This window comes from Sciurus vulgaris (genome assembly GCF_902686455.1).
Source record: "Sciurus vulgaris genome assembly, chromosome: 5".
Classification (NCBI taxonomy): Eukaryota; Metazoa; Chordata; class Mammalia; order Rodentia; family Sciuridae; genus Sciurus; species Sciurus vulgaris.
Window position 1 is genome coordinate 158051281 of NC_136465.1, and position 27700 is coordinate 158078980.

The 27700-nt window shown below is 41.8% G+C and overlaps 1 long non-coding RNA gene across 1 annotated transcript; it reads right to left on the reverse strand.

Moving 5' to 3' along the window:
• Window positions 1-1116: 1116 nt before the first annotated feature.
• On the reverse strand, window positions 1117-22205 carry LOC306662445. Its single transcript, XR_013764111.1, has 4 exons — window positions 22084-22205; window positions 14302-14491; window positions 10817-10914; window positions 1117-1544 (listed from the first exon to the last, which is right to left on the reverse strand). It is a non-coding gene; the product is annotated as an uncharacterized lncRNA (long non-coding RNA).
• Between the last annotated feature and the right edge of the window lie 5495 nt (window positions 22206-27700).

The window sequence follows — 27700 nt, forward strand, 5'->3', positions numbered from 1 at the left end:
CTTAACCTAAACAGTGCATCAACACCCTGATAGGGATTAACTGAGTGGTGGCTGCAGGCAGGTGGGGTGTGGCTGGAAGAGGTGGGTCACTGGGGGCCTGCCTTGGGGTTTATATTTTATCCATGATGAGCAGAGCACTCTCTCTCTCTCTCTCTCTCTCTCTCTCTCTCACCTTTCTGATTGTCCTGTCCTGAGTCACTTTCCTCTACCACACTCTTCTGCCATGATGTTCTGCTATACCTGGGGCCCTAAGGAATGGAGTCAGCCATCTATGGACTGAGACCTCTGGAATCATGAACCCAAAAATGAGCTTTCCTTCCTCTAAAATTATTCTTTTGGTCACAGTAACAAAAAAGTCTGACTAAAACATGAGGTAATGAAAAACAGGGGTTGAGTTTTGAACAGGTTAAGTTTGAGCAACCTAACAGGAAGTCAGTTGGAGATGTTACATAAGTAGTTATATAAAAGGGAGCCTCCTGGAGTTTAGGGGAAAGTCTAACTAGAAATACAAATCTTGAAGTGATGAGAGAATGATGACGGGAAAGAGTGCACAGGATGGCCACAGAGTCTACATCGTCTCCCATTAGTGGGTGGGTTTTAGTTTCCTACACTTTGAGCAGGACTTGTGACTTGCTCTGATCAACAGAATGAAGTAGAATAGAATGGAAGTTTTAGGCAAGTTCCAAGCCCATCCTTCAAGAGGACTTGATAATTCTATTTCTGAGGTGGTAATTCATCTAACACCATGCAGGCCTGGGTTAGCCTGCTGGAGAGTGAAAATCCGGTGGAGAGGACCCCGAATATTCAATGTCCTAGCTGGGGCTCAGGACCTGTGAGAAAGTCCAGCTGAGAGGAGCTAATCTTGGACAGACCTGGAGGTCCACCAGCTGAGCTCAGCCCAAACTGCAACTCACAGAATCAATCATAGCTAAATAACACCACGGTTACTTTAGGCCACTAAGTGTGGGAATGGTTTGTTAACAGCAATAGATAACAGATAAGCAGTATATAAAATCTTAGTTCTGAATAAAATACACGGGATAAGTGGTTCTTCATCTTGTATACTATATAAACTTATTAATGTTGTACACAAAATTTCACAAATTTTCTGGTTTAAAACAGTACATACATATTAAGTCACAGTGAGTCAGAAATTCAGCTGCAGTTAAACTAGATCCTCTGCTGAGTCTCATGGGGCTACATTTTGGGTGTCAGATGGACTGTGTTCTCATCTGGAGGTTCAACTGGGAAAGAATCCACTTTTAACCTCATCTGGCTATTGGTAGAACTCGTTTCCTTGGAGCTGCATGACCACAGACTTTGACTTTTTGCTGCCTGTTGGCTGGAGGCTGCTCTCAGGTCTTCAAGGTTGCTCACACTATCTAGGAACCACCCACAGTTCCTAAAGATCACATGTGCTAGACCGTTTTCCATTGCTATGACAAATATGTCAGATAAATAACCCAAAAGGAGGAAAAGGTTTATTTAGGCTCAGAGATTCAGAGATGTCAGTCCATGGCTGGTTGCATCCATTGTCTCTAGACCTGTGGAAGGGCAGAACATCACAGTGGGGAGCGTGTGGGGGGGCAAAGCTGCTCGCTTCATAGCAACCAGGAGGTAAATAGAGAGAGGAAGGGGGTAGGGCCCAAATATACCCTTCAAGGATGTACCCCCAATGGCCTAACTTCCTTCCCATGGGTGTCACTTCCTAAAGGTTCCATGGCCTCTGAATAGAAACACAGGCTGCTAACCAAGCCTTTAACACATGGGCCTTTAGACAACCAACCCATAACACCACTCCATGGGGTTCCCTCAACATGGGCACTTACTTTATCAAGCCCACAAGGGAAGCTTCTCACTCTAGTGTGCAAAAAATGTGTCACAGGCAATATAATGTAACCTCAGGAAGGACATCCTGCCACTCTCAGCATGTAACACAACCTAACCATGGCAGTGCTACCTTACCATCTTTGCCATATTCTATGTGTAGAAGTTACAGGCACCTCATGCTCTCAGGGAAAAGGTGTAATAAATAAGGATGTGGATGCCAAGAGGGGTATTCATGGGGACTACTACCTAGTCTGTCATGGTTCCATCTTGGAATCAACTGGGGAATTTTTAAACATCTTAATATCTAGATTCTACTCCCTCAAGATTCATCTATAATTGGTTTTGGATTGAGTCCCAGATATCATGATATTTAAAAGCCCCCCAGGAGATTCTGATATGCAACTAAGGCTAGGAATTAATGGTATGTGTCAGTCAATGTGTATATGAATCACCTGAAGGGATCTTGTTAAAATTCAAACTCTGTTTCAAAAGATTTAGGGTGGGACCTGAGAGACTGTGTTTGTAACAGGCTTCCAACTGATGCTGGTACTGCTGGTTCCCTAGGCTGCCCTTGGAGTAGCAAGATGGTAGATATGGACTAGACATCCATGGACTGAGCTGGAGGGCACATCCGTGTTAAGAGGCTGTAGAAATGAGGGAGACAGAAAAGGAGACTGAAGAGAGGTGGTTAGTAAAACAGTTATAAAAGCATCAGAGTGAAGTCCTGAAACCTAAATGAAGAAAATGTTTCTTAAGTTGTCCAATGATGCTGATGGTCAAGTAAGATGAGAGCTGGAGAAATAACCCCTGAACTTAGAACTAGAGTGGTCACTGGTCACTAATGATTCTGAAGGCAAAGTAATTATAGTGGAGTGGCTGAAGCAAAGTCTGGTAGAATTAGGATCAAAAGGGAATGTAAAGATAGAAATTGGAAAAGAGCGTGTAATTATTTTTTTTTTCAAGAAATTGTGGTTTGAAAGGGAACAGAGAAATAGTGGTAGCTGGAGGGTAAGCAGACTCAAGGGAGGATTTTGTTTTGTTTTGATTTCTTGGGCTTTTTCTTCAATGTTAAATAAAACAGATAATTTGTATGCTGGTGGAAATTATCTAGGAGCAATGAGAAAATGATAATATTGAGAGGAAGCAGGTTATGGCTGGAGCCGTGAACTTCAGTGGCAATAGAGGATGTGATTTTGACATGGGAGGAGGGGGTGGACTTAGCAGAGAGACATACCATTCAACTACTATAACCAGAAGGAAGCACAGTGTCTGGATGCAGACGTAGGTGGGAGGAAGTTTTAACGGTGGAAGCATGCACAAGGTATCTTCTGAATGTTTCTTTTCCTCAGTGTAATGGCAAGCAAGTCTCAGGAGAGAATGAAGGAAAGAAGAGGGTGTCGTAGTGTAAGGAAGAAGGGAAAGCATGGTATGAAAGGGGCTTCTCAAACTCTAGTGTGCATACAATTCACCTACAAATGGTAAATGGATAGAGTTAGAAAATATCATGCTAAGTGAAACAAGCCAAACCCGAAAAAAAACAAAAGGCCAAATGTTTTCTCTGATATGCAGATGCTAATTCACAATAAGGGAGGCAGGGCTAGGGAAGAATAGAGTTACTTTATATTAGGTAGAGGGGAGTGAACCGAGGGAAAGGGGTATGGGGGTAGGAAGGATAGTAGAGTGAAACAGACATTATGACCTCATGTACATGACCGATGTGATCCTACAATATGTACAGTGAGAAAAATGATAAATTACACCCCATTTATGTATGATCTATCAAAATGTATAAGTGCATTCTACTGTCAAGTACAACTAATTAGAACAAATTAAAAAATTAATTTAAAAAATCATGTTAAAATACAGATTCTGTAGCAAGACTCTAAAACAGGGTTTCTCAACTCTGACACTCTTGATATGTTGAACCAGATAATTGTTTATTGTGCAAGAGACTGACTTGCACATGGCAGGATGTTCCGCAATAGCCCGGCTTCTACCCATCTGAATTCGGTAGCAACCCTTTTCCACTTTTGACAATCCTAAATGTCTCCCACATTGTCAAATATCTCCCAGTGGAACATAATAAGCTTTGGGATAACCACTTCTTAAGAAAAATAGGAAATTAAATGGATAAAGGAAATGTAGTATTAGTGACTTCATAAGAAAAGGAGGAGAGGCCGGAGCTAGCATACATTCTCTCACTGTGTGTTGCCTCTCCATCATGATTGTATGGCCTTGAAATTCCAAGCCTCCAGAACAAGGAGCTCAATAAACCTCTGTTCTTTGCAAATTACCTAGACAAAGGTGTTTTTTATAGCAGCAGCACACAAATTAATGCAATCTCTCAGCCTAGGAATTGAATCTTGTGTCAAAGATACTCCTTCTCTGAAGAGAAACTACCTACCACCATCTTTCTACCACCATTTCATAACCTTTGTCCAACCCTAGGGGTAAAGTTTGGAGAGGAGCATCTGAGGCCAGGCCATCAACAGTCTTGTAGCCTAGTTCAAAGTTCGTGATCTTTATCTGAGAGCACTGGAGAGCCACTGAAATATTTTAAGCTGAGACAAGGTGGAGGGTCCATTTAATGTCATGTTGTCAGTTTGAATTTCAAAAAGACTGATGTAGATACTAGCAAATAATTATCAGTGGGGAGGTCAAAATGGATAGTGTGGTGTTGGTTAGGAGGTTATTATAATAGTAGAGGTAAGGGGTAGCATTGGCATGGGCTAGAGTATTGAAAGTGGCAGAAATGGTAAGAAACAACAAAATTCAAGTGACATCAAGGCATAAACCCAGCAAGAGATGGCAGTGTAAAAAAGAATGAAAGAGCGGGAAGTGTCAAGGATAGAGTAGTTTTGGAATATGTGATGTTCATGGAAATGGGCAACCCTGGAAGAAGAGGAGGGCTGGGGTAGGGTCGGGATAGAGCAGAAACTTGACTTTGGATATATTTTGTTGACCTTGTTTTGATGTGAACTATTTGTCCTATGGAGTAGGCAATTGACGAAACTGATCAGGAGCATAACAGAGAGGCCAGGAATAAAGGTGGAACACAGTGAGTCATATACAGTGACTATATTTTCTAAAGTCTCCATGCAAAACAGTTATTTATTTACTGACTATCCAGGGCAGATACTCCTTCCTAATTGCACATTGATCTGTTTTTTGCTATTGTCGTTGTTTGTTTGTTTGTTTGTTTGTTTTACCATGTTGAGACTTCCACTGTGCAAACCAAAGGGCCTGACCAAAGTTGCCCTCAGGTCAGCTGCGGTGGGATCCGCCTTGGGACAGGCTAGGACTTAAGCTCACCCGTGGGATGCTCTTTGCAGAGCTCACCTGCAGTCTCAGGTTGTGGATGGGGCCAGGTGGAGGTACTCAGCTCAGCAGAGGCCCAGCCAGTCTCCAGTCCAGCCTCCCCCTACTTCGCAGCCTTTGCAGTGGATTCTGGTGCTCAGCTCTTGGCTCCTCCCACTGAGTCTGGGAGCCTCATGTAATTGCTCTTTTTTTCATGTAATTGTTTTTAATTGAGCGGAATTGGTTTCTTAAAATTAAAAACCCTGACAGGTGTCTTTCCTGTTGACTTCCTCCTTATCTTTCTTTCTCTTTCTCAAATTTCCCCCCTTTCCTATGCCCCGCCCTTCATGGGACAGGCTGTACGCTACCACCGCCATCATCTCTGCAGCTCATCTTTGCCTTCGCCTTCCCTCCACGAGCCTTTGCTCTACCTCCCTGCTACCTCGCAGTCTCAAAGCATGAGTGCAAGTCTGGGAGACAGTGAAAATGCCAACTTCATGAAATCCAGAGTCCAAGGTCTGTGACCAGCTAGCACAAGTGGTTGAAACTGATGGAATGGAATTTAATTTAAAAAGATATGAATTCCTACCCCAAACAGATACTCCTTCCTAATTGCACCCTGATCTGTTTTTGAGAACAATGTGGACCTTTCCACAATGGCTTAACCAAAGGACTTGACCAGTGTTGCCTTCAACCCTACACTGCTGTGGCACCTGTTGTGGGTTTGGACAGGACTTCATTCCTGAGCTTAGTTCCTAAAATGAAGTATGGAAGATGAACAAGTAAGGGTTTAATAGCAAAATTCATTAAAAAACAAAATAACAGGAAGTAGGATTACCAGGTTAAATGCATGGACATACTTACACTAAACAGTCATTGTTTATCTAGAACTTAAGTTTAATGGGTTTTTCTATATTTTATTAATAAGCCTGGCAGCTCTACCCTATAGGTTGCGGTTGGCTGAAAGCTCAACATAGACGTTAAGACATGGGTGCTCTAAAAGCTAATTGATTTTGTAGTACAGAAATGGAAATGTTCAACATCTCTAGTAATAAGAGAAATGCAAATCAAAACTACCCTGTTTCCATCTCACCCCAATTAGAATGGCGATTATCAAGAATACATGCAACAATAGGTGTTGGCAAGGATGTGGGGAAAAAGGCACACTCATGCATTGCTGGTGGGGTTGCAAATTAGTGCAGCCACTCTGGAAAGCAGTGTGGAGATTCCTTAGAAAACTTGGAATGGAACCACCATTTGACCCAGCTATCCCACTCCTCGGCCTATACCCAAAGGACTTAAAATCAGCATACTACAGAGATACAGCCACATCAATGTTCATAGCTGCTCCATTCACAATAGCCAGACTGTGGAACCAACCTAGATGCCCTTCAGTTGATGAGTGGATAAAGAAACTGTGGTATATATATACAATGGAATATTACTCAGCCATAAAGAATAATAAAATAATGGCATTTGCAGGCAAATGGATGAAATCGGAGAATATCATGCTAAGTGAGATAAGCCAATCTCAAAAAACCAAAGGACAAATGACCTCTCTGATAAGTGGATGGTAACATATAATGGTGGATGGGAGGGAGACAAGAATGGAGGAAGGCGGAACTGTACAGAGGGAAAAGAGAGGTGGGGGGGTGGGAAAAAATAACAGAATGAATCAAACACCATTACCCTATGTAAATGTATGAGAAAACAAATGGTATGCCTCTACTTCATGTACAAACAGAGAAACAAGTTGTACCCCATTTGTTTACGAAAGAAAGAAAGAAAGAAAGAAAGAAAGAAAGAAAGAAAGAAAGAAAGAAAGAAAGAAAGAAAGAAAGAAAGAAAGAAAGAAAGAGAAAGAAAGGGAAAGATGGGGAATACAGAGAAAAAAAAATCTCAGGGTTCACTGGGCTCAGTAAGGAAAGGGATGTTCTGATGGCTTTGTGCCTTTCCAAGCCCCACTTTTGGAGAGACTCTGCCAACTCTGTCACTCTCCACAGTGGACAGTGAGAACGGAAACCTCATCTTTTCAGGAAGAGCCGAGAAAGCTGGGAAAGGAAGCCCCTGGCGGAGCATGCTGCTCAGCACCCAGGAACACCCTGATTTCTGTCTTTTCTGCCGAACCTTGTTCCCCAGGCCTCTTTCCAATTCTGTGAGCAGCCGAATAGCTCACCAAGAAATTCCCTTTCTTCTTAGATTCACCAGAGTCAATTTTCACTGCTTGCATCCAAAAATCTCAATGATACGCTTTCTTTGCCAGTATCTGAAGGGATCTTTTGCTGAAGAGAATTTTGTCATCTTTAGACGGTAAAGCTAAGACCTCGGAATGAAAATCAGATTTTTCAGCCAACATGGATAGATCTTTCTAAAACTATGAACGAGCCTGGATTGTAAAGGACTGGATGAATGACAGCCCCATGTCTGAAAAGGTTCATGAAGGAGCAGAGTGACCAACAGACAGGACAAGATTTCCCTTCTAGCTTGGAAAACATACTAGATCAGATACCTTACAATGCCTTTTTAAAATCTTACTTTGTTGAAATAAAATTTTTAAAAGTAAAAACAAAGTATCTTGAAAATTGAGCATATATGATGGTTACAGATGGAGAACAAACACCCCAGCTTGTCCTTACCCTAAATTCACAGGTGTTCTAAAATGAAACCCAGGACTCGTCAACATATAGTTTAAACCTCAATGGACTAAAATAGCTAACATTTACTGGGCCCTTTCAAAGTCTCAGACACTGCCAAGCATTTTTTATGTATTTATCTTATTTAGTCCTTTCCAAAACTTCTAAGAAGGGAGTACTATTATTAGCCCCATTTAACAGATGAAGAGAATGGAAGCACAGAGAGAGTAATTAACTTATTCAAGGTCACACAGCAAGAAGATGGAACACCGAAGATTCAAATTACAGATGTTTTGACTATCCACCCTAAACCACTAGGCAATACCGCTTTTAAGATTTTGGGACTGAAAGAAGTTTGATTTTTCAGTTCTAATCATTCCTATGGAGTTTTGTGCACCATCATTTATTTATTATGGGGCTAGTTTAAGCTTTTCTAGACTTTTGTACAATAGCATGAAATCAAATGAGTTTTATTTGTTTTTGGTGACCCTCTGTTCACAGCTTCCCCTTTAACAGGCTTTCCTTGGTTAGGATTTTTTAAAACACGTTTCACCTTCCTTCCTAAACTAGAGGTTTCAGGTGTGAGCTGGAAGGCTTAAAATCCTGCCACTTACTGGGACCAGCCTTCCTTCTCTCAGCTGGCATTCATGGCGCCTTCTTCATCTTTCCCGAGCAAAACAAGTTGGGGGCAGGAGGCTGCGTTCGTTTGCCAGGCTCCATCCGACCAGAGGAAGATGGAGGTTTCTTTCCTGCCGCACCCGGGGCCCAGGCAGCCCTGGAGACAGCAGGGACGGCGTCCGTTAATTGTCTTGGTGTTCGCGGTGACCTTTCTTGCCTCCTGTCACGGAGCGTCAGACAGGTAGGTCTGAGCCAGCAGGAGCAGTCTGACCTAATCAAGAGCTGTCCCGACCATTCCAAGGAAAGTCACCAGCTGCGCGGGCGGGGGTCAGTGGCTGGTGTGAGCCCCTGGCTGTCACCCACCCATCCTCCTGGGCTCTGTCCAGCCCTTGAATCTCGCCTGCTGTCAACTCCTTGCCACTGTTCCCTGTCCCCACATAAGAAAGCGAGTTCCTAGAGGCACAGGCCTCTAGGACCAGCCTCAGTGTTGGGGACCTAGTTCAGAATACGGGGTTGCAGAGGGGCACCCCCCTGCACTCAAGGATGCGTGGTTCCTCCCCAGACAGGTGGGCCCACCATGCGCTGGAAATTCTCCCTGATCCATCCCGACACCGCCACCCTCTCGGCTTTCTCTTTGCGAGGTGCCCAGGAACACTGTTTGCCTAACATCCCCTGTGAACTCCCCAGGCGTGGGCGGCTCTTTCATATTTTATAAAGGGCTGTGTAAGTTCAGCACTCTATAAATATAAGATGGTGAATAGCAAATTTTCCCCAGACTGAAGCCATTTCATTTTCTTCAGCAAAACAGCTCCTTTTACTTCCACGCAGAAAACCCAAAGAGGAAAATTTTCTTCGTTGCTCAGACAGCTACAAAATGTGATCACATTTTTCCCCACAGCTAATGTGCTCTTATGTATAAAATTTAAATTTGAAAGTCTGAGCAGATGGCCTATAAAGCTCTTGTTTTCCCTCTGAATTTAATTTCTTCCTGCTTATAGTAGGGTTTTTTTTTTTTTTTTTTTCTTAAATCACTTGAAAAGGAACAGTAAAATATTTCTATAAATCGTAATAATCATCTTGATGATTGTTCTCTTCAAAAGGTGTCCGGGAGGAAGACTGGACTCATCTGAGATCTTCCTTGTCCCCTCGTGTTCACAAATGACAATCAATCCCACCGAGCCTTGCTGATTGGGACCTTGTTTTGGAACTGGTGGTCATTCTTCTCTCGGCTAGGCTAAAGTTCTTCAAAAGGTCAGGGGATGAAATGACCTAAGCAGATCATCTGTATGCAGGATTACAGATGAAGCATGAGGCCCTTTTAGAAAATATTTTCAAGTACTTGAAGAGCTTTTCTTTTCATTTCATTTGGAGCCATTAATGGGCTAATTATCTTTTTACTAAAGGAAGCCCACAGGACTTCAACTTAGTGATACTTAGTTGATCATCAGTTTTGTGATTACATGTAATGAAATTATGTTGTTGTTCAACCTGCTCTCATTCAGATTCTTCCCTGATTTACTAGCATTTCCCAACCCTGAAAAGATGAAGACGGATTCAATGTGGTTTTTGATTTAATAAGGAAAGTACCCCTGGCAGGACATGTATAGATTGGTCATCCCTCTTTATTTTTTTTTTCCTATTATTTTCTGCATTTAAAGGTATCTATCTATAGTGGATAAACAGGTGAATAAAATATAGGTATTGATACCACCAACACTATTTTTCAAGTTGAATTAATTGATATCGGCCTGCCCTTAACATATGGGTACAAAAAGGGTACAAATGAAAGCCCACCTATGATATCTCCATATTTTAAAAAATGTATGCCTACTTTGAAAAATAGATCTTATTGTATAGCCCTGCTTTGGTCTAGAAAATTGAAGGCCAGGTTCAAATTTAGAACCCTTGGCTTGTGAAAGAACTACTCCCAATAGTGGCTGCACAGGGCCCACCTACACCAACCTGCTGCACACCTACCTTCCTTCCCACCCGCTCCCTACCACTCTGTGGGGTACAGGGTACCTGCATCCCCACCTCACATTTCTAAGCACCAGCTCTCCCTCTTCCCTCCCTTTTCTGCAAACAGCCACCCCTTGGCCACCCTGAGAGTCTAAGGATGCAATAACTGGCAGTGCAGTATTTCCTTGGAACAACAGACAGGAGGGCCTTCCCTTGGAAGCACATTCAGGATCTACTTCTAGATCCTGATAGGAAATTTCAGGGCCATAGATCTGACCTGGAAGATACAGAGCAGGTAAAATCTCTGCAATGTATCATGTCATGTTCAGAGTCACCTATGGATTTAGTGAACCTTGGGACGCCCTCCCCAGTAGTAAGTCTATGGCCACAGGAGGGAGGACAGCGTCCCTCTGAAGGCAGGACAGCCTCTTGTCATAGCATTATGAACCAGGCCAGCTGAACCTGTTACAAACACTTACTAGGCACTGATGAGCTGCACGTGCAAAGAATCCTATTACGTGTCTTAAGGAAGATATGCATCCGTAGACTGGTTCTCTGTCCTTAAGGAGCTTACAGTCTGGTTAGAAAAACCATAAACAGAAAATTAATTGTGCTACACAGGTAAAATCCTAGGGGCAAAGAGGAGGTAAAAGTCAAATCAATAGTTCTCAGAATCAATTAAGCACTAAGAAGTATTCAGTAAGCAAGTCTTCCTCAACCACTTGGATAAAATGTTCCCCTCCCTTTCTGCACCAGCCTTCCTGACTCCTTGAAAGAAGGCTGGCGTTATCCTAGGGAACACTCTGGAAATGAACGGGTTAAGACTTTGGCTTCCATCCCTGAACAAATCTGATGCAGGCAGGATTAGGAGCAGAAAGGTTTAGCTCCCAGTTCAGCACATTGTGTGCCAACCCATCTGCCCACATCAATGTCTATTTAAAAGTGAAGCCAGTCACACTAACCCCGTCTTCACCTGTCCTGCTGATCAACCATAGCAAGGGAGGGACAGAGAGCCCACAAGTCGGTCTGGAAAATCGAGCCTCTGTGTGGTTTCCAGTCGTGTGTCTGCTTGGAGGCACGCAGCCAGCAAAGCCATCAATCTGGCAGTTTTTTAACATTGACCCAGGATCTATTTGCTAGGCCATTTGCACCATCTGCCATGCAAATGTCCGTTAAGGAAACAGCATAAAGTTGTGGGAATAGCGGGGTTAAAATGCCATTTAGCAGGAATGCACCAGTTCCAACAGCAATTGTCCGCGGGAGAACAAAGAGGAGGGTGAGCCAAGGGCAGTAAGAAGACAACAGGCGGAGTAGACCAGGGCCCCCAGCCCTGCTGTCTCTTCCACCAAGGCTCATTTCTCCATGACACCTGCGGAGCCTTGGGTCTCACTGACAAACACACTCTGCATGTGTCCATTGACTTAAAATGCTTCGTATTATATATATGTATGTGTGTGTGTATATATATATATGAAGCCATATAATAAACATATAGGTAGCTAGAGGAGCTATGTTAAAGGGATAGAATTATATTTGTTTTACATATGTGTATATGCATATGTACACACATATGTGCATATGTATGCTGATATATATAAAAGCCCATAATATAATATTATGACATATAAATGTACTTTTTAAAGTGAGAAAATCAATACCCATTATTCCATCCCCTAATATAGATCCTTACCTTTCTGAATATCACCCTCTGGTTTTGTTCTTTGGATTAGCAATCTTGGAATCTTCTATCGAGCCCTTACAATACAGGTGGCTACATGAGCTGCTGATTATAAAATCCTCTAATGCTTACATCACCACTACAAGTTTGTTATTTTCTTCTGATTTTATATCTGCAACCGATAGGGCTCAGAGAAATATTATTTTGATAGCCCATGGACTAGCTTGTAAATGAGGGACCCAGATTCCAATCAGTTCATCCTGTTCTAATATCTATGACCTGACATGGTGGCCACTTCCCATGAGTAGGCACACTTGGTTATCATCGTTAACATCAAAGAATATAAACTATTTTGTGCTTAGCTTTGCTCAGTTAACAAAACATCATAATTTTTTCAGATTTTATAACCTTTGTGTTTATCACTTTTACTAGCTGAATAATTAGCTAATGGTTTATATGAATTTATTAATTTGTACTTGAACTGTCTTTCATGTTCTTTCTCATTAGGAGTTAATACTCTAATGAACATGTAGGCAAATGTAGTTTTGCCTCTGTTGTATTATTTCCTTAAGATACATTTCCAGGAGTAGACTGTTGGGTCACAAAGTATTACTATTTTTATGGGACTTGGTATAGATTGTCCTACTGTTTTTCAAAAGTATTCCATTGGAAGAATATGCATGTTTCAATATATAAAACTAACTGTTACTGAATGTTTCATTAAATTTTCTTCTTGATGGTTTATTAAACTTTAAATGGCATCTCAGATTTGCTTTGGCTTGTATTTTTATTCCACAGCAGCAATGGGTGGTCCCCACATCTACTTAGTTGCTGCTGTCTCTCCTGAGCCCATCTATCCCAAGATGCTTGTGTAAATAGGCTTGTGCTCTTTATGCGGATTAACCCTTTGCCTTGTTTTCTTTATTCTTGAGGAGATGTCTGCAAAGAAAATGTTAACTTGACATAGAAAATGCCAGTGACAAACTCTTCTCCGGGGTGATACCTAAAACTGAAATAATCAGGAGACAACAGCATGAGCAAGTTATTTGGAAGTTTGTGTGTAAATAACAAGAGGAACAGCTGAAAAGGCTTTAAGGAGGTAGCTTCTGGGGGCATGCATGCTGGGGGACAGGACAGAGAGCTGTTCTTTTTCACCAATCTTGCATAACTCTGACTTTTTATGTGGCAATTACAACGGATGGAAAAGATAAAATTAAATTTCTAAATTCTTCTCGACAAATGAATTGGAGGCTAACATAATGCTCTGTGCCCCTGCTTGAGAAAATCTTCCAATTAAGCTTTCTTTTCTCAAAATTAATTTATGTTTTGCATCTCCTTCCCATTGCTCATAGCTATAGGACACTAAAAGGAAGGGACACACTCTGGACAAATTTTGTGCAAGGTTGCTATCAGAGTCATGTCTTTCTGAATCCCAGATTCTCATTATTTCCTTTTCTAAGTATTTTGCATAGATTTAATTAGAGCTCCCACATTGTAGTGGGGATCCATAACAGGAGGGAGTCTCTCTCCAGAGAAAAATTGATGCTCATTAACAAAGAAAAAATGGATTAATTTTATTTTAGAAACCAAAGATTCAAATGCGTGTGAGCAGTGACCTGTCATTCTACTGCCTCTCCTATAGGAGCAAAAGAAATGACCTAAGAATTCCCCTAAGGTCAGGCAGACTTTTTACTCTGAGGCTACCTGAGCTGAATCCTTCACTCTGCCACCTTTCAGGTGTATGACCTTGGGAAAACTATTTAAACTTTGTCTCACTTTTCTTACCTGTAAAATGGATATAACAATAACACTGACTTCTTATAATTTTTATGAGAATTTCATGAGTAAATACATTTAAAAGGCTTGGAACAATGCCTGTCACAAATAGGAGTCCATATGTTTTTTGTTTTTTGATTTTTTTTGTTTTGTTTTGTTTTTTGATGAGCATTACCTTTATTTTTGTTCTCATTTTAACAGTTGATTCTAGTGCATAGGAACCTTTATCCACAATCACGCAGCAGGGCAAACTATGCATAGAGATGTGTATGAAGTTAGAAATCAGACACAGATGCTAACCGTGGCTCTGCTATTTATCTGCTGTGTGACTCTACCCAAGACACAAGTTTTCTCATTTGTATATAGGATCCCGATACCAAGTTCTTCAGATCGATTGAAAAGATCAAAGAAGATGACATGCCTAAAATTTGCCCTTCTCGGTTTTCCCATGGATTTGTTGTTCAAAAGATGCAAAGAAAGCAGGGGTACAGGAAGAATTAGAGCAGTTACCTGAGATGGTTGAATCCAAGCCATCTTGTCTTGTCCCAGTGGTGCCAATTGTAGGTGATGGGTGGCAGAGGAGTGGCAGAGGAGAGGGCCACTGAATACAAGTTCACTACTTAACATACAATCATTGTTGAACCAGATGCTGTGCTGGGAGAGAAATCAGGTCACTACCCTCAAGTTGCTGAGTGCAGAGCTACGAACAAAGACAAACATAATTAGAATACTGTGTTCTAAGTGCAAGAATAGAGCTCTGCAGATGGTTTTACAGGAGAGGTGCCTACCGCATAGGGAAGGGAGGTGTACTGGTAATCTATTGCTGTGTAACAAATTACCCCTAAAACTTGGTGGCTGAAACAGCCCTCACAGACTATTGCTTTGTCAAATAGCTACACTGAGTCCTGTATTGTATGGCTTCTTGCATTTCTGCAACCAAGGTGTTACCCATGTTCTTAGTCTCATCTGAAAGTTCTTCTGGGAACATTTCCACTTTATAAGCTTTTTAAAAGAATTCACTTCTTGCCATGCTGCAAGGCTAAGGTCCCGATTCCTCACTGTTGGCCAAAGGCAGTTCTCTGTCCCTTGCTATGTGGACTTCTCCAACATGGAAGCTTCATCAAGTCCTACAAGCTGACAGGGCAAAGGGCAGCCGGCTCATGAGACGGTTATCACAACTGTGTGTAGCGTTGCTGTGGAGGTGATGTCTGTCTTTTTGCCAATGCTTGGAAAATCCGTCTGCTCAGCCTGATCTCGAGGGGAAAGGATTATGTAAAAGCATGAGAGCTAAGAGTTAGGTACCATTAGGGATCATCTTCAAAGTCAGCCTACCCCAAAAGGTCTCCTGAGTGATTCTTGAAGCAGGAGCAGGTAGCATCAGTCTACTCAGGTGGAAAGTAGAGAGTCATCGAGAACACAGAGCAGAAAAAATAAGGGAAAAAAGATAAATAAGTTATTCTACTTTGTAAGGTGTGTTAGGAAAAGAATAGGAGAAAAGACGGGCTTCGAATAATGGGAGGAAATGAGACCATTGGAATAGATCAGAGAAGAACACAGTGAATTTTGAAGGGGAAACAGACGATTAGCTTTGCCCCTGGAGTGGTCTGAGAGACACGCTACTGATGAGGGCTATTTTCTTAAATTTATTTTGAATTGGTGAGTAGATGAGAGGTCAGAGTGACAGAAGTAGACAGCGCTCATGGGGTGAGGACCGGAGTCCTCGTGGCAGACGCAGTCTGTTTCCCTGGCTTTGGATTTTTAATTTATTTATTTGACAAAGAGACCTGTTCCCCTGGACTACACTGCGTGATGTCCATTTAATTAATTAAACTGAATGTCAATTGTTATCCTTTCCTGTCCTTTTTAATTCTTATTTTACCTTATGTTCTCATGCCCTTATTGTTTTCCTGACATGGTTATAAAGAAAATGATTGCAACAAATCACTGCCATCGTGTTGAATGTATCCACCTACAATCTGCCATTTGTACCAGTCCCCCCACCTCTTACTCAGGCACATAAGTCAACACTCTAAAGATATTTAAGGTCATTCTAATGAAGGAGAAATATTAATACATCTCTCACCTGAGCTTTGCGATTCAATTTGGTCGTTCTCTACCTCTGTGTTCCCAGTTATAAAATGGGAATAACAGGACAGGCCACCTTTATCTTTTCCACTTGACATCATATCAAAGGAGGTGATGTTGGTAAAAGCAGTTAGAAAAGTATGAATTATACCATAAAAATAGAAAGTGATTCATTCCAAACACAGTTATTGAGGACACCTAATAAGACACAGTGAAAATGTCTAACCAGAACCCAGTCCTTATGCTCTAGGGCCTTAGGAGTAGGGAGAGAAGACCCACCCTTAAAATACAGTTTCCTAAATGTGATAATGGACATTCATACAAAGGCCATTGACACTAAATTTATCACATTATAAGTGAAGTCCCACAATACCATTTAAATATATTATTAAGTTCCTTTTTTTGTGTTTTTGAGTTGAGGGTCTCACTATATTGCCCAGGCTGGCCTCATATTTTGCCATCCTCCTGCCTCAGCCTCCCAAATAACAGGGATTAGGCATGAACCCAGTTAGTACCTTTTTTGGTTTATTTTAATGTGTCATATTAGTTGACTAAGTACATGAACTCTAGAGAGAGTTCAAATCCTTATTCTAATACTCGCAGTCTAAGCTCGGGCAAGTGACTTCATCATTCTTTGCCTCTGTTGCCTCCTTTATAAAACACATAATACAGTAGTACCCACCTCATAGGAGGGTCACAAGGATCAAAACAGCTAATGTAAGTGAAGTTCTTTGAATGTGTGTGGCATATAGTAAACAAAAATACAAGCGTCTGCTTTCTTTTTTGATTTTAATTTTTAAATTAACCCACTGTAGTTATACATATGTATAGGGTATACTGTGATGTTTTTAATACATGTGTACATTGCCTAATGATCAAATCTGGGTAATTAGCATATCCATCACCTTGTACCCTTATCATTTCTCTGTGGGGAGAGCATTCTAAAACCTCTTCTATTTTGAAATATACATTATTGTTCACGATAGTCATCCCATTATGTGATAGAATAAGGCAGACCCAGAAAGGCAAATATCATGTGATCTCACTCACATGAGTGGGTGGAGCCTTGTGTGGAGCCCAAAACAACCTCTTGGAAGCTGAGAGTAGAAGAGCAGATCCTGGAGACAGGGGAGAGCAGGAAGGAGAGAGGATGGGTACAGTTACAAGCACATGGGGGACAAGTTCTAGAGTTTGCTTTGGTAACTATGAGCCAGGCCCTGTGCCAGGCCCAGAGGATGCAGCCATGAGCACAGGGTGGCCCTTGCCCTCCAGTGACTGGGAGCTTAATGATGAGTCTCCTGCTCCAATACTCACCCTATCATGGAGACCAGGGACCTGGGAGCTGTCCTCCAGACATCCCTCTTCTTCTACTCCACCGTGACTCAGCCCTCACAGTCACTAGTTCTGATTACACACATTTTTAAATATCTCGTGCCCGCTCCCTTCTCGCCAACTCCTCAGCCCCTGACCTCACCCAGCAACTCCTCTTCTCTCATCTACACCAGTGTCCTTGGGTCTGGGCACTCTCCATGCTGCTGGCAGAGTGTCAGCCTGAGGTTCAGGCCCTTCTAGTGCTTCTTCACTGCCTCCATATTCAAATCCCTTCAAAAGACCCTTCATAATCTGCTCTTTGAAGACCTCGGTTCTTCCCAGGGACACTATGGCATAACAGACTCAGAAGCCAGGCAACTTGAATCCAGATCCACCATTTATAAACAAGTTACCTGTGTTGAACTATTTTTCTTCATCTATTCATGGTGGTAATGTCCACCCCATGGGGGTTTTATAAGAATTAAATGATTTAGTACAGAGTACTCTGGAGTCAGCATGGTATAAATATTATTAAATTGCCCAGTCTTGTCTTGAGTCCATCTTTCTTTACTCCCCCATCTCATTCCAGCAACATGGAACCCTTGCTTATTCCTTACATGTTCTCTTATCTATTTGCTTCCTACTCCTATTCTTCTTAACATTTCAAGTGGCGGACAGACCTTAGGGTGAACTCCAATGGATCCTTCACCCTTTTGCTCCTTCTTTGTGTAATTCTCTCCCTGTGGGTCCAGGCAAGAACTGTAATTTACCTCTAATCAACAGAATATGTCAAAGGTGATATCGCTTTATATTTGGTTATGTTGAATAAGTCTCCGTGTTGGTAGACTGGAGACTCTCCTTGCTGATGCCATAAAGTCAAAGACCATGGAGATCACATGGGCTAAAAGCTATGGACAGATTCTAGAACCCAAGGATGGCCTCACCTGAGAGCCAGCAAAAGTCTGCAGTCCTTAGGCATACAACCACAAGAAAGCAAAAACCATCAACAACCTGAATGAGTGTGGAAGTAGATCTTTCCCTCGTCAGACCTCCAGATGAGAATGCAGCCCTCTTGACATGTGGCGTGTGCCCTTGTGTGATCTGGAACACAGAGCCCTGCTAGCCCATGCCCAGACTCGTGACTCATGGAAACCATGAGATAATAAATGCTGATTGTGTTAAACCACTAAGTTTGTGATAATTTGTTGCATAAAGAAAATTAATGTACCCCAACCCTGATCACCTGGAAGCTCAGTCCATCTTCTGTTACTATAATTGAATACCCATGATTAGATAATTTATAAGAGAATGCTTGGCTGATGGTTCAAGCTCAGGCAGCTTGTCTATTGAGGGTCTAGTGCAGCAACCTAACCCAATGGAAAAGCAGGAGGGCAAGGAGGTCCAGGTGGAAGAGGAAAAACACTCTGCTGGACTGGACTGGCTTTGTGACAACCCATTTTCATGATAAGGGAGAAAGAGAGAGAGGGGCATTAATCTCTCTTAACAACCTGTCACCTCTTAAAGGCTCCACTTCCCAACACCACAGTGGCCATCAATTTCAATGTGAATTTTCGGGGGACATATTCACAGGACAGAGGAGGCTCTATGAAGCCTACCCTAAAGCTCCAATGCACATTGGGCTCTCTGTCCCATGCCTCAACTGTACCTCCTGTACCCTTCCATAAAGAACTAGTGACACACTATTGCTAGCACTTAGTAAGTTCTAAATCCATAAAGATGGGGCTGTATTTTATTCATCTTGAATTCTCAGTTTCTGAAGTACCAGTGGCTATTTTGAGAGAAAGAGGAAAGAAGAGAATAAAAAATAAATTGTAGAATAGCAGGGCAACTAAGTACTCAATAAATGTTTGTTGATAAGTGACTGAATGAATAGTATTTTGATTATTTTCTTCTCCGGTCTATTGAATTCTACAGAAATGTTTTCATTTCACTCTGATACGCATCTCAAATATTGAGGCTATCATCATAATAGAAGATTGAATTATCACTAACTCGGGTTGCAAGCAAAATATAAAAATAGCTTTGAGGAAAGGACTTGCCAATAAAAATATTTATATTTACTTTCATTGTTAAAAGAAAACCATAGCAGAATAAAGTTCACCTATTAGATGAATAAATGTTAAGGGTGATTTTTTTTTCACTATGCCAAGTACTTGAAATGCATGTTGAAACAGATCAAATGATAGAAAACATGGGTAAAACACAACCAGTTCAGAAAAGGTGCCATTTAACTTTAGTCAACAGGAAATAATATATATTGGCAAATTCTCAATTTCTACAACTTTATGATTTAAAAAATATTTAATTTTTTTGATAGAAGAGTGAAATGATTAATCATTCTTCTTTCTGTGGACTATTTGTCACTTTGGAGGGCATAGGGTTAGTCCAGTAGATAGCCTGTGTTGTTATTTTGTCCTTGTTGTACAGACTTAATAGTTACTTGGGGTGTGTGTGTGTGTGTGTGTGTGTTACGTTTCACTGAAGAAGAAATAAAAGCAGAAGAGATACATTTAAGTAAAAGAGTATTAAACCTGACCAAAGAATAATTTAACTACAGGTAAAGTCTAAATTTCTCCTAGTGTCTGATTTCTAAAGGTCAGGCTGCAGCAAGAAGGCAAATAATGACTCATCCGGTCGCAAAGATGGAGTGATGCACGGCTGTATGGACAGGCACAGGCTGATAACGTTTGGTGACAGCCACTGCCCTGTAGAGTTAGGCTAGTTGCTGAGAAGAATAAGGTATTAACTTGTCACAAGAACAGCAATTTCACACTGTATGTGTGTCCCACAATCTCTCAGTTAATCTATCCACTGGGTTGCTTGAGGAGATATTCCAAATGGCAAACTTGGATTGCCCAGTGCCCAGCACATAGTAGGGATGTGATAGAGTTAATTGAATTCAATCTGAATGGCTGCTCTAAAATGATTCTGTACCTTCGGGAACTGAATGCTTGCCATTAAAAATGGCATTACCTGTCACAAAATAATGTCAATGGCATTCTGACCCAACAGGCTGAACGTTGCAAGTCTAATGGTGAGAATGAGAGGGAATGTTAAATAAAATAAAAATGTATTCCTGCACCATGATGATAAGGAAAAACAAAGCATGTTAATGGTCTTTTGGACTCAAGCAAAAAAGGGGGTGGGGAGAACAAACAGGTCAATGAGTTAGGGGGGAGAAAGCAACTAACTTAATTACTGTTGGCCCTCAAACAATATGAATTTGAACTGAAAGTGTTCACTTTTATGTGGATTTTTATCTATTTTTTTGGAGATGAGACAATTTAGCAAAAAACAAATGAATCGTGTAACTTAAAACTGTCAAAAAATTTAAGAAAATGTATGTCAAGAATACATAAAATATATGTATATAATAATCTATTGCATCCTTTTGAATTAAAAGAATTATACAAACCTGTTAGAAAATGTTAAAACTTATCAATGCTTATGCACACAGACCCAGATCATACCTGGTGCCATTGGCATTTAAGAAATATAGAAACCAAAGCAAACATGCAGTATTAAATTGTAACTGCACAGAATTAACTGCAGTGCATCCCATACTGCTGTGAAAACTATTCAGCCACCTCCTGTTGCTATTGCTGTGAACTTGAGTTTGTGAGTAGCCACTTGAAATGCCATGTGACATTGATCATCTTCATGTGGGCAGTTCAACACTCCAGTAAATTACAAGTGGCCGTAAAAAGTGACCTCTTGAGAGTCTCAAATACTTTCCAGTTTTATACACATAACATACAAAATGTGTTAGTCAACTCTTGTGTTATGAGTAAGACTTCTGGCCAATAGCAGGCCATTGAGTTTGGAGAGAGACAAGTTATATTCAGATTTTCAACAGTGTGTATAGGGGGTCAGTGACCCTAACCCCCTGCATTGTCCAAGAATCAACTTCAGTTGACTTCATCAGAGCAGATACTGTTCTATATTGCTCCAAACTCTGCCGCCTCAGAGTCTTTATCACCTTGTGTCTACTACAGAACGAGAAGGATTTTATTAGTTTCCTGTTGTTGCCGTGACAAATTATCACAAGCTTAGAGATTCAAAACAAAACACATTTGTTCCCTCAAATTCTGGAGGAACTCTTAAGAACTCCCAGATCTGTCTCACTTGGGTAAAGTCAGGGTATCAGCAGGGCTGGCTCCTTCTGTCAGTTTTGAGGCAAGAATTCAGTTCTTTGCCGGGTCAGCTTCTAGTGGCCACTGGTATTCCTTGGCTTCTGGCCCATTCTTCCATCTCCCCAGCACACCCCGGACTCTTGCACTGGTTCTACTCTGAACCGTTCCCTCGAGATTTTATCAGAACAACTGCCTAACCCAGGATCATCTCCCTCCCTCAAAGTACTTCATCCCAGCTGCAGTCTCTTTTGTCATGTAAACTATACCTACATGTTCCCAAGTGTCAGGGATTAGCACATAAACCTCTTGGGAAACCACTGTCCGGCCTTCCACTAAGATTTATCCTTAAGTCTAGCTGACAGATTATGCAGAGTTAAATAAAACAGTGCAAATTCAGGATCAAAAGCAAATGCTTGGACTAAGAAAATGCCCTTTCAAGTATAAATAGGCATGTTGCTTCCATGTTGTCAGCCGGCAGTTTCTCATTCTGTTTTCTTCCCCAGGACTAGGTAGAATGCCTACATTTCTTACCCATAAATATTGCTTCCTCCCCGTCTCCATGGCGTTCCATTGCTGGGAACATAGTTTTTAGTCGGTTAGGGGTCCACGAAGTGTCCAGGGATTAGTCATTTACTGTCTTTTGCTATGAGGATGCTCTCCTAGTGACCATCCCCTAGTGATGCATCCCCTAGTGATGGGATTTTATTTCTGATCGTGCTCAACAAACTCACAGGGAATTTACCTTTATCAGCATAAAAACGTCCCCACGTCCGCTTTCTTCTGTCTGGCTTCATTTCCTCTCTCAAGCTCAGAAAACACAAAGTTCAATCAACCCCTGGATTTTATATCCTGTGACTCGTCCACATCGGGCCTTATTGTTGACAGTAGGTGGGTGAAAATCGAGAGCCAGGGAATACTGGGTTGGGCTGGGCATGATTCACTCCCTTTGGTTTATTTGGCTCCTGAAGTCATAGAGACACCTATTATCTCTCCGATATTAGACTGGACAGAGTTGCCAGCTGGAGCAGCTTGCCCTCCACCCCTGCAATGAAGTCAAGTAAGTCCGACTCTCCCCGCATCTTGTGCCCCATCAGAATATCCAAGGGCCCAGATTTTCTCTACTAAATTAGAATCTGTTTGAGTGAGCTCATTAGGCCCTGGGAGCCCAAAGATGCTCCTACACAGCAGTTTTCTCTCTCTCTCCCTCTTCTTCTGGCTTGGCACAGCCTGTCAACAGGTGTGATCAACAGTAAAGAAGCATGCAGTGCCAGGGCTCCCATTCTGGTCCAGAATGAGAACCTACGACTGAAAAGATGGCACTCACAGCCTTAGGCAGGCTGCCATGAAATCGTTGTTCCTTGGCACTGGTGCCCGTGGCGAACGTCTAGGCAACTTTTGATTGGGCACCATGCCCTCCAAACAGATGGGCATGAATGTAGGCAGGCAAGAGACCATTTATTTATATCAACTGTATTTGCTGAGGGCAGGGTTCCCAGCTGGGAACATCAAAACAGCTCTTTGTCCTGGCTGTCTGCAGCTCTTTGGAGATGGTGCAGCCTTGCAAATTCAGCTAGATTAATTTTGAAAAATAAGAACAATGTTTCTATGGACACCAGGGGACATTTTTGGCTCCTATCAATGGTTCAGAGCACAGAGCAGGCTGGGCCCAAGTCATTTTAATAAAATCTTCCATCCCTGTTTGGATTTGGTGGGAAAAAGCCAAGAAAGCTTTCCAAATCGGGCCAAAATTAGGTGAACAGAGTTAGCCCCACATGGAAGCCAGCTTTGTGAGTCCTTTTACACACAATGACAAGTGGCTTCCAAAGAAAATTCAGCTGAAGTCACCCAGACTGGGGAGCTAGGAAAGCATTGTGATTGAGCTCCACACTGCACTGTTTTCCTAAGCATCCATTAACCTTCCTGTTGTCCCTCCTGTAAGTGATGAATGGGATGGTGTGTGAGCCGAAGTGTAAGGTAGACATTAGGGTTGACTTCAATAGGGGCGTCAGTTGGATTTAATGATAAACAGATGAATAGAAAAAGAATTATTGCCTGTGTTTAAACATGAGAGCAATGACTGAGGTCTCTAAAGAGAACAACTTTAATATTAACATTAGTATTAACTCTAAAATATGTTGTTTGCCTGCAGTGCATCTGAAATCTGTCTGAAGCACTTTATGTGCAATCTTTTGATTGATTTTCACAATAGTTATGAGAAGGTATATGCTATTAGCATCATTACGCAGGTGAGTAAAGTTTAAAGGTACATGCAGCCAATTATTTCACTAACAAAAGACTTGAGGCAGGCTAACTTTATTAAGAAAAGAGGTTTATGTAGCTCACAGTTTTAGAGGTTCAAGGGCATGGCACTGGCACCAGCTCCACCCTGGTGAGGGCCGTTGGCTACCTCACATCATGATGGGAGTTTGTGCATAAGGCAGAGAGCACATGATGAAGCTGGAAGCCAGAGAGGTTAGATTCCCATAACCCCCTTCAAGGTCACCCAGTGACCTAAGGGTGCTTCACCTCCCACTGCCACATGAGGACCAAGCTCTCAGCACATGAACCTTTAGGGAAACAATGTCAAACCATAGCAAGAGACATATCTAAAGTTCCACAGCTAGTAGCTGGGACTAGCAGGGTACAAACCCAAGACTCCCTGACAGCAAAGCCCACTGTGACATCCCACTTCCTCGAGGAACACTGGAAGCTGCCATTCTATTAATGATTGGCTTGCCCAACTCGAGAAAGTTTCATACATCCGTAGCCGGTGCTTCTCAAATTTTAATGTGCTTACAAATCATCTGGGGAGGAGGTTGCCAAAATGCAGATTCTGATTCAGTAGACCGAGGAGGAGGCGTCCGAAGTTTCTGCTTTTCTAACAAGCCCATGATGCTGGCAACCAGCTGCATGAGATGCTGAGAGTAGCAAGATTTCCTGGGGAGCCCTGAGTCTCAACCTGAGCTGCACATTGAAATGATTTGGGGAGATTTTGAAAAAATACCAATGCCCACCTCGTACCCCCAGAAAGTCTGATTTATTTGTTGCACAATCATAGGGTTAGCAATTCTCTTGCTTACCAGCATTCTGCCACTTGCTTCATATGGGAATACTGAATGTTAAAAGATGTCATGGATTACATTCCACGCAGATGGAAAATGGGACAGTGGATGAAGATGTGCTGGTGAAGGGTCTTCCCAGTTTTCAGTCAGTTCGTTTTCTTGACGCTGATTATTTATAACCATGCTGGAGGCAGGCTATAGGATGGGCCTGCTACTCACACAGTCGTCTTTAACAGGAACAGCTGGAAGCAAGAACAGACTGAGATCAGCAGCACAGTTACAATCCTGTGATGTATGTTGACGGAGGTGATGAGAAATTACAATCAGAAACATCATCTTTCTACGGCATGGTTCTGATTATCATTTTTTGGTTGAGAGGATGTGAATAGAGAAACCTGGGGCCATTCGAAACTCAACCGCGTCAAACCTTTAATCAATTACACATAACAAGCAATAGTATGGATCAGGTGTTCAATGATTGCATTTATTAGAGGAGAGCAATTGATTCCGTGTTGGCAGGTATAGTGGTCATGGTACTTCGTAGGGTTTCCTGCTAAGTGTGATCAAACCAAACGGACTACAGATTATTAAATCCAAATCAATATTTTTGCTGGCAAAAGCAAAGCATTCGGTGAGGGGGGAAAAAAAGTGTCCGCTTTTCAGAAGATCTCTGCCTCATGCATTATTGATGCAAAGATGATCAGATAAAAACTGGAACTTGGCAAGCTGTCAAATAAAAAATGCAGAGTGAATCAAAAATTTATAAAACAGTATTGAGTTATTACAATTCTATTACAGATACCAGTAATCATTTTTACTGAAACAAACCCCTTATATGACTGAACAGCAGGATGTTAGGGTGCAAGGACTTAGAACTCAACTTCATTTTGAAGGAAAGATACGACAAAATTAAAAATTAAATGTAAAAAGTAAATGATTTAGTCACAGTTCAGTAGAAGATTGAATAAAAACAAAAGAGTTTCTTTTTTTTTTTTTTCGGATAATGACAGCATTTTCCTTCTCAGGCCACATTTTGCTGACTTCCTTGAAAAATTACTGGCATTAGATTCAGGGCAGGATGAATTGCTTTACAGAATCTGTAAACCTAATTTGTGCATGTGCCAAGCACACGCACCATACAAGACACTGGGGAGGAAAAATGACTTGCTGAGATATTTTGTCACTTATGGATTTTCTTTTGTAGGAAAAAAAAAAAAATCCCAACTCTACAGTTTTATTAGCTATCTCATCTTCTATAAGGCCTGTCTCCCACCTCTGCTGGGATGGAATCTCTGACAATGCCAGAAATATATTCAAAAATGGAGAGATGGCTGTCACCATTCCTAAATGTTCAGAAGATAATTGCCAACCAAAGTTAGAGCATCTTGACATAGCACGTCCCTTATCTCCCAAGCCGATTCGCCCATCCGAGATCAAATAAATAGCTACAATTATAAAATCAGAAAAGCCCCGAGACAGAGTCAGCATCAGAAAAATGACACCAAGAGATTTTGACAAAGAGGTCTGCTTTTTATGTCCTTGGCTTTTTCTTGGTGCCTAGGCAGAAAATAAAGAAGGTCTCCTGGATCTGAAAACGACTCCCAAGTTAGGTAAGTAGAGAGGACACCCAGAAATACTTGTCCTGGTCCCTAGTCTGCAAGAAACAGAACTGATTCCACTTAAATGGGTTTTAACCAAGAGCAGAAAGTGGGGAAAGCTTTGCTAGATTGGATCCCGAGGCAACGTACCTGGTGCCATGGCCAGCTAGGATGGGTGGCAACCTTCAATCAAATTTTGATAGACAACACCTTTGCACGAATTGCATATTCACCAATTAGCTTTAATATTACACATTGAACATTTCACCTGAAAATGCCAAAGCCAAGAAAACCTGCGGGATTCACCAGTTCCCACATGAAATAGCACAAAAAACTCAGAATCTCTGCAGCAACCGACAAATCATGTTGAGTCATTATTGCTTGACTTGATGCCTCTTTCACGTCACTGCGGCTTGTTTTCAGGAACACAGGGAAAATGGAAATGCAAGGGGAATTTTAATTTCCCACCTGGAACCAACTCTAAAAGGGTCCCACAACACTTGTCACAGACGAATCTCGGGTAACTGGCTATTGTACTCATCTTCTTAAGACATTGGCTAATGATGCATGGTTGGTCCACCCAGTTACTAAGCAAGGGACCTCAGCAGGGGCCATATTAAGGGTGCAAGTGAGTGGACTGTGACATGTCAAGTAAGAGCAGTTTGAAATCAGCCTGTTGTATACCCTACCTCCATTAGAGTCAAGTCCAATATATATAATTATTGAGAATTTCATGCAGAAGGGATTAGTACGAGGAGTTAGCTATATAAGCATAAACAGGGGCAGAAGCCCTTTGAGACAAAGTACAGCCCTGGTCTCTTAACTGCAAGATGCATTCTGGGAAATGTGACATTAGGTGAGTTCATCTTTGTGTGAACATTGTAGAGTGCCCTTACACAAGCCCAGACGGCATAGGTCAATCACTTTCTCTGGCCTCTTGATGCAATCAAGAGGCACAGTAAACTCAAGATGGATGAGGTTGCTGCTGCCATAACAAGGTGTACTGTTTCACAATAAACTTTTTTTTTTAAGTAGGACTGCACTCTAACAATAGAAAGTGGAGTACAGTAAATACCAAACCAGCAACATAGTCAATTATTATCAAGTATTTTGCACTGCATGCAATTGTATGAGCTATGCTTCTATGTAATTGGAAACTCGTGGGTTTGTTTAACCTGCATACCACAAACCTGTAATGTGTTGTGCTACAGTGTTACAATGGCGAGGTCACTAGATGGGAGGAGTTTTTCAGCTTCACTCTAATATACACGTGGTCCATGATCCATCACTGAAAGAAATGTTATGTGATGCATGACTGTATGCAAAACTCTCTAGGGTGAAATGCTTTCCAACTACATGCAGGAATTTGATAGGCTTAGCCAAACGCCCTGGTTCGAACTTCATTCCAGCCATTTGGATCTGCTGACTTACTCGTGTTAGGAAGTATAAAACCTCTTCGTTTCCTATCATCAGTTGAGGTGTACAATGGCTGAGAGTTGTGCGAGTAATGACTGTTTCACCACCTGGGTGCACTGGGCCATAAGGGGCCCTTTGGGATTTGCAGTAGTTCTGCTAGCAGTTCCCTTTTTGGCTGATCCTGGTACAAATGGCCACTGATTTTGAGAATGTGGTGCCTCTGCTCACTGAAGGAGCATTTCGGTTTTTGCAAAAACATCATTTGCTCTTGGACGTGTGTAGT